Below are 8,180 nucleotides of genomic sequence, written 5' to 3'. Positions count from 1 at the left end.
TGATGATATTGATAGAGCTTTACGACAATATGTCATGCTAGTATTTAATGACCTTAATCCAGGTATTAGGAGACCCAAAATTGAGGAACAATAGTTCGAGCTGAAGTTAGTCATGTTCCAAATGTTCAGACAGTGGGCCAATTTAGTGGAATGCCTACTGAAGATCCTCACCTACACTTAAGACTATTTATGGAGGTGAGCGATTCTTTCAAATTAGCCGAAATACCCGAAGATGCATTACGATTGAAGTTGTTCCCATATTCACTGAGGGACAAAGCTCGAGCCTGGTTGAACTCATTACTACCGAACTCAATTTCCACAGGGCAAGAGTTAGCAGAAAGATTCCTTATGAAGTATTTCCCGCCTAGCAAGAATGCTAAGTTGAGGAACGAGATCACTACCTTCCAACAAATGGATGATGAGTCTTTGTATGAGGCATGGGAAAAATAGAAAGAGTTATTATGAAAGTGCCCTCATCATGGAATCCCACGTTGCATCCAACTTGAGACATTTTATAACAGTCTCAATGCTCAGACAAGGATGGTAGTGGACGCTTCTACTAATGGTGCTCTCCTTTCTAAGTCTTATAACGAGGCTTATGAAATCATTGAGAGGATTACCAAAAAAAATTACTAATGGCCAACCAATCGAGTAGCGTCAGGAAGACGAGTTGTTGGAATACATAAAGTAGACACTCTTACTTCACTCGCATCTCAGGTATCATCAATATCCTCAATGTTAAAAAACCTTACTACTAATGGGTCTAACAGTTTTGCAGCACAACCACCAACCCAATTTGAAAGTATAGCCTGTGCTTACTATGGGGAACAACATTTGTTCGAAGAATGTCCATCAAACCCAGAATCCATGTACTACATAGGTAACCAAAACAAAAATTGAGGAAGGCAAGGACTGCAATCCAATTTTTATAACCCAACGTGGCGAAATCGCACTAACTTTTCCTGGAGTAACTGTAATATCCCGAATTAGGGCCTAATCGAAATAGTGGTTTCGTGACCACAAATCCGAGATAGAAATAATTATTTTATAATTATTTTGATGTTTATGATATGATTGCATGATTGCGTGAAAATTTCGTGATGAAATCCTATGCCTAAAGTGCTTAAATTGAAATTAGGAACTAAATCGAATAATTTGCAAAACTTGCATTCTAGGAGTTTTTAGTATGAAATTGTTTTGGAATATTAATGAGGTGATCTTAAATAGAAATTTGATCAATTTCTAAGTCTATGGACAAAAATTGGACATGGGTGGAATTTTTGGAAAGTTTAGTAGTAAGGGCATTTTGGTCATTTAGTTATTAAAATGAATTAAAAACAAAATTAAAAGCCAATTTTTGTCCATCTTCTTCATTAGGCCGAAATTTCAAGGGTTCTCCATAGTTAGGGTTTGTTTCAAGCTTCCAAGCTCCATAGTAAATGATTCCAAGTCCCGTTTTTAATGTTCTTTACGTTTTTGGAATCCTGGTAGCTCGATTAAGCTTATGCTAGCAATAATTCAACCTAGGGTTCATATTTGGAAAAATACCCATAGGTGAAATTTGTGTATTTTGGTGTTTTATGATAGAACATGAGGTTTTAAATTATGTTAGACAACTTGTACTACTCGGTTTTAAGCGAAAATGAGTAAAATGGCTTAATCGGTAAAAATACCTAATAGTCATAAGTACATGTTAAAGTGTGAATTTCATGTTGCCATAGAAGGGAAAAATGATCAGCATGTCATAAAACATAACAATAAGGGATGAAGTTTAATTCCCGAGCCTAGGGGCAAAAGTGTAATTATGCAAAAGTTTAGGGGCAAAAATGTAATTTTGCCAAAGTTCGTATTAAATGCTATTTTGATGAATGTATGTATTAAATAAGATAAATTTGGCATTATAGATCAAGAGAAACGAGATTCAAGTTGCGATCGAGGGAAAAACAAAGTTTACGAAGAATAGGCTCGATTGCTAATAATTTTGTACCGAGGTAAGTACATGTGTAAATGTAGTAACATAATTGTCTTTTTAAGCAATTTAATGTTGTTTATATGATATGATGCTTATTATTATCATGAAATGTTATGTTTTGTGGTTATTGTTGAATAATATGTAATTATGTGAATTACTTGATAAGTATGAACTATCATCGAAGTATCGATTTCGATATTCCGTGGAAGACGACAAAGATGTGTAATCAAGGAAAAAGCCCGTTTGAACCTTGGGAATAGATTAGAATACAAGTGACATGTCACTAGGATGGTTGAGTTCAGAACTCGTTGAGTTGAGTCCGAGTTCGTGAGATGTAACTAGGCATCCGAGCTCGTTGAGTTGAGTCCGAGTTCACTTATGGATGCGGACGCCCGAGCTCGTTGAGTTGAGTCTGAGTTCACTTATGGTCGGGTTACATGGTAGCTTGGCTACATAAGTTCCGCAGGCTATTGAGTTTGTCTAGCTGCGGGTATGGCTCTTATGTTCATGAGATTCGCGTATTCGAATTATATTCCGATGTGTTCAACGGGTGAATCTTACGTGAATAAGAAGAAGGCCTAAAATGAAGGTGACATGTTGGTAAGTGTGGTAAATGAGAAAATTTGACAGGTATGTGCTTAAAACCTCGGGTTGAAAACTTGGTATGATGAAATCGTAGAAAGATATTAAATGTAACTGAAACATGAATGTCTTGGTGTTGTTTATGAAAATGATGTTTTATGTGAGATTGTGTGATTATGTTACTTGCTATTTGCATGTGAACTTACTAAGCATTTGTGCTTACTCCCTCCTTTTCTTTCATTGTAGTTTTGACAAGCCGGCTTGAGAATCGGGATAGGTCGAAGACTCGTTCACACTATCCGGAGGCGTAAATTGGTAAAATGGCTTGTGTATTTTGAATGTGGCATGTATGGCAAAACACTCACTTTGTGTAATTGATCTTATGATATGGCTATGGTTTGGTAAGAAAAGGGTTTGTAAATGATTAGCCATTGGAATGGCCAATCTAAGTCATATTTGATATTATGTATGTTTAAAATGCTATTTAGTCCATGAAAATCCTTAGTAAAGTGAAATTTGCCATAAAATAGAATCTAACAGAAGCAGTGATGTAAATTTGAAAAATCAATAAAAATAGTAGAAATGGAATTAAATGATGAGTAAGTTATGAAATTGAATCTTAATTAGTCTATTTTCATATGGATTTAACAAAACAGGTATATAAATTATATTTTATGAGATATTTGAATTTTTGTGAAACAGGGCTAGAGTGATTTCTGAATCCCCTGTTCTGACTTTAAAAATTCATCATAAATTGTAAAAAACTAATTATAAGTCATTATTTATATTTAAAGATTCCTTATTGAGTCTAGTTTTAATATAAACAAACTTCATAGTCATTGAAATTCTGTACAGAGAGATATCTGATTGGTAATATACAGAGGTCAGAGTAGTCGAACCCTGAAACAGGGGCGTCTTTAACTAATAAACTGTACTAATTGGCTTGACCAAAAATTCTAGAAAACAATTATTAAATATATATATGAGTCTAGTTTCAGGAAAAATTTTCGGAATTGGATTTCGAGTTTCAGAACTCGAGATATGAGTTTTTAAGCGACTATGACGCAGATTGCTAGCTTGACTGGAAATTTTAAAAATAAATTGTTTGAGCTGTTTAAGTAATGAATTAAGTCTGTTAACACCTCGTGTTCGACTCTGGCAACGGTCTCGGGTACGGGACGTTGCATTTGGTGGTATCAGAGTAGGTTTATTTGGTTCTCGGTGTGACAACCCTAATTTGACCATAGTCGGGAAGTGGTCTTGGGACCACAAAACCGAGTCATAAAATATTTAGCCGTTATATTTTATGTTTATTATATGTGAATTTGAATATGTGAAAGTTTTAAACTTCGATTTAGTCGATTGCATGTGAATTTAGTTAATAGGACTTATGTGTGACACTTTTGAAATGTGATAGGTTAATCTATAAGGATCTATTAAAGCATGTATTGAAAACAATGGTTTTGCATGTCAAATACTCCTTTTTATAAATAGTGGCCGGCCATGATGATGACATATATTAAAATATGTATTAAATCTTAATTAAATGGTTATTATTTTATGTAAAAGAAAGGAAATAAATAAAAGAAATAATAAGGGTGAAAAAAAAAACAAAGTTAGAATTTGGTTCTTCTTGGCCGAATGTAAAGAGGAAGAAGGGAGGAAAGCGTTCGGTCATCTTAGGTTAATATTAAAGTAAGAAGTTTATATTAGTTCTCGAAATTTTGGTTAATCTTGGGTGAGATATCAAGTTATTTTTGTAACCCATGTTGAAATTTTGATTTTTTTGGAATGAATAGGGCTTTCGGCTATGGTAGTTAATAATAGTGAATTTTGTTGTTTCATGTTAAAGTTAGATGAATGATGATAGATGAGTGTTTGAACTATAAAAAAAGATCATAGGTGAGCATTAGATACTAAGGGAAAAGAATCGGCTATCTTGTTATGAACTAGGGCCGAATGTGAATTTGGTTGTGTTTGAATATTATATGCTTAGAATTGATGTAGTATAAGTTACCAATGTTCTTGCCGAATGTGTGTTTGATAACAGAGGAGTTTGTTATTGAATGTTTAAATAAATTGGATAATTAAAAATGGTAAGACAATTGAAGAAGCCATATTTTGTGTGCTTAAATTTCTTAGTGAATATTCGGCTATGTCCCTAGTGAATGGATGAATTGATAAAAATTGTTTATAGAGAATTGCTTTGCTATGCTTATGTTAATAATATGAGAAAGGAATTAATATTGTCCGCAGGCTATAAGCGAGAATTACATTCGGACTTCAAGTCCGCAGGCTATATGCGAGAATTATATCCGGACTTTAGGTCCGCAGGCTACGTGCTGGACATATATCTGAATTTAAAGTCTTGAAGGCTTTATGCTAGTGACTGGATTCGGGTTCTAACCTAGCAGGCTTAATGTTGATAATTCGAGTAAGGTTATGAATTGAATGTACTATACAATATGAAAAACAAGTACGCATTTCGTACACTTAAGCGAACCCACTTTTAGATTGAAGTTTCGGAATGGAATGTGCATATGTATGTATAGATATACGTATGGATGAATATTGCATCTATGAATATGAAAATAACTACTTCGGACGATGTCTTTATTTATATGAAGGTATACGATTAAATTATTTCTATAATTCATGTTTATGATCGAGGTTCAGGTTGTGATCTCTTTGTATGTTAGTGTATATATATATATACGTAATTTCGGGCAAAAAGGTATACAGCTGATTCGAGTTTAATATTTTGAATGTTGACTTATATGTCAAATTTTACCTGTTTAAAATTACTTAAGACTTACTAAGCATCATTTTGCTTACTCCGTTACCTTGTTTCCTTGTGTTATAGATTTTGTTCGTCAGCTATCGGACTCGGAAGTGTCAAAGTCGAAGTCATCCACACTATCTAAGCCACTTTTTGGTACTCTTCAGTTGAACTTGATAATGACATGTATAGGGCTGACCCTTGTTGTTAATTAAGTATCTTTTGGTAATGTATATTCGTATAGCCATGCGAAAATGGCTTGTATATTTTGAGTATAACATTATGATCATTTTGTATATATGGCCTTATGATATGGTTATTAAGTGGTGTGGAAATGTTTGGTAATGATTAGCCATTGGAATGGCCAATCATGGTCCTATTTGTGCTACGTATGTCATGGCTAATTGTGATTATACTTGGAAATAATGTATGTCAAATTACTAGTTGATTCATGGAAAACTATGAAATAGGTAAAATTTACCTTAAAATAGATGCTGATAGCAGCAGTGATGTGAATTTGAAAAATCACAAAAAATAGTAGAAATGGAATTAAATAATGAATAAATTATGTAATTGAATCCTGATGAGTCTATTTTCATATGAAAGAAACCAAACGACCATATGAGCCGTATTTTATGAGATGTTTAAGTTTTCATGAAATAGGGACAGAGCGATTCTGGATCCCCTGTTCTGAATTTGGAAATTCACCATAAATTAACTAGAGATAATTAGAAGTCATGCTTTATATGTACAGACTCCTTTTTGAGTTTAGTTTCATTAGAAACAAACGACATAAGTATTGAAGCCCTGTACAGGGAGATAATCTAAGTCGTAATGCATGAAGGTCAGAGTAGTCAAACCCTAAAACTGGGGAGACTTTAGCTAATAAACTGTACTAATTGGCCCGACCAAAAAATTCTAGAAAAACATTAGTAAATATATGTTTGAGTCTAGTTTCAGGAAAAATTTACGGAATTGGATTTCGAGTTTCAGAACTCGAGATATGATTGTTAGAGTGACTATGATGCAGTTAGCCATCTCGTCTGGAAATTTTAAAAATGAATTGTATGAGCTATTTAAGTAAGGAATTAAGTCCGTTAGCACCTCGTGTTCGACTCTGGAAACGGTCTCGGGTACGGGGTGTTACATTTAATTGGTATCAGAGCTACGGTTTAGTCGATTCTAGGACTACCGTAATACGTAGGGAATAGCTATACATGCCATTATGTGTTTATCTGATAGTGTGGTGATTTCTGACAGTTAAAAATGTGTTTATTTATAGTAATGGATCCTGATCCCAACCGAGCGGTAGCTGATGATGTTGAGAGTGTAGCGCCTGCTCTCGCACATGGGACGGCGCCGGTGGACTCTCAACCTATTGCTAGTAATTAGAGTGATGAAGCTAGGCAGGCTTTTTATAGCGTGATGAATGATTGGTTCCATCAGTATATTCGAACTAATACGGCTGTCCCACAACCCCCACCCCCAACTAATACAAACCCTACACCTGTAATATCTCCTGGAGTTGACCCGTCGAGGTTGAACAAGCCCTCGGTTGATAGGATTCGGAAGCATGGGGCTACTGAGTTCAAGGCTACTGACAGTGATGATGCTGAGCAGGCTGAGTTTTGGCTTGATAATACCGTTCGTGTGTTCGATGAATTATCGTGCACACCTGATGAATGTTTAAAATGTGCTATATCTCTGTTACGTGATTCTGCCTACTATTGGTGGAATACTTTGGTTTCTGTCGTACTGAGAGAACGGGTTAATTGGGAATTCTTTCAAACCGAGTTCCGCAAGAAATATATCAGTCAAAGATTCATCGATCAGAAACGGAAAGAATTTCTTGAGCTTAAGCAGGGTTCTATGTCAGTTACTGATTATGAGCGAAAGTTTGTCAGACTTAGTAGATACGCTTAGGAATGTGTTTCGTCCGAGGCTATCATGTGTAAACGCTTCGAGGACGGGTTGAACGAAGATATAAAACTGTATGTTGGCATTCTTGAAATTAGAGAATTTGTAGTACTTGTCGAACGAGCTTGCAAAGCCGAAGAGCTCAATAAGGAGAAAAGAAAAGCTGAAGTGGAAGCAAGAGAATTTCGTAAGAGGTCTTCGGGAAAGCCCTTTCAACGATCATCGAAGAAATTTAAAAGTGATCCAGGCCGATCTGAAGACACTTTAGGCTTTTCCAGATGAGATCGTGATCGACCCCCTGTGAGTACGCGAGTCACTTCGGTTGCTAGTGTTGGAAATGATCGTCGGGACAGGACGAAGTGCCAGTATTGTAGTAAATGGCATTCGGGGAGTTGTAGATTCCATGACCGCTCCTGTTATAAGTGCGGATCAGCTGACCACTTTATCAAGGATCGCCCGAGACTGCCTGAACAGAATGTAAATCAGAGTGGGAAATCGGGTGCTACTACTGCTCGAGGTAGACCATCTAAAAATGCAGGGAATGCTAGTGGCGGTCAGAGAGGATCTAGAGATGTTACCACCAGATCTGAGGCTCGTGCTCCTGCTAGAGCTTATGCTATACGTGCACGCGAGGATGCTTCTTCGCCTGATGTTATTACCGGTACATTCACTCTCTTTGATACTGATGTGATTGCTTTGATTGACCCTGGTTCTACTCATTCTTATATATGTGAGACTTTAGCATCCAGTAAGACTTTACCTGTTGAGTCTACTGAGTTCGTTATTATAGTGTTGAATACCTTGGGTCATTATGTGCTTGTTGATAAGGTGAGTAAGAAATGTCCCCTAGTGATTCGAGGTTCCTATTTTCCGGCCGATTTGATGCTTTTACCGTTTGAGGAATTTGATGTTATCCTCGGGATGGATTGG

The 8,180-nt window shown here is 36.0% G+C and overlaps 1 non-coding gene across 1 annotated transcript; it reads right to left on the bottom strand.

Moving 5' to 3' along the window:
* Positions 1-378: 378 nt before the first annotated feature.
* Positions 379-485, bottom strand: LOC121210492 (small nucleolar RNA R71). Its single transcript, XR_005905610.1, has one exon. It is a non-coding gene; the product is annotated as a small nucleolar RNA R71 (small nucleolar RNA).
* Between the last annotated feature and the right edge of the window lie 7,695 nt (positions 486-8,180).

The sequence above is a fragment of the Gossypium hirsutum genome, chromosome A11 (genome assembly GCF_007990345.1).
Source record: "Gossypium hirsutum isolate 1008001.06 chromosome A11, Gossypium_hirsutum_v2.1, whole genome shotgun sequence".
Classification (NCBI taxonomy): domain Eukaryota; kingdom Viridiplantae; phylum Streptophyta; class Magnoliopsida; order Malvales; family Malvaceae; genus Gossypium; species Gossypium hirsutum.
Note: the sequence above shows the minus strand (reverse complement) of the source record. Positions and strands in the feature narration are given on the sequence as shown.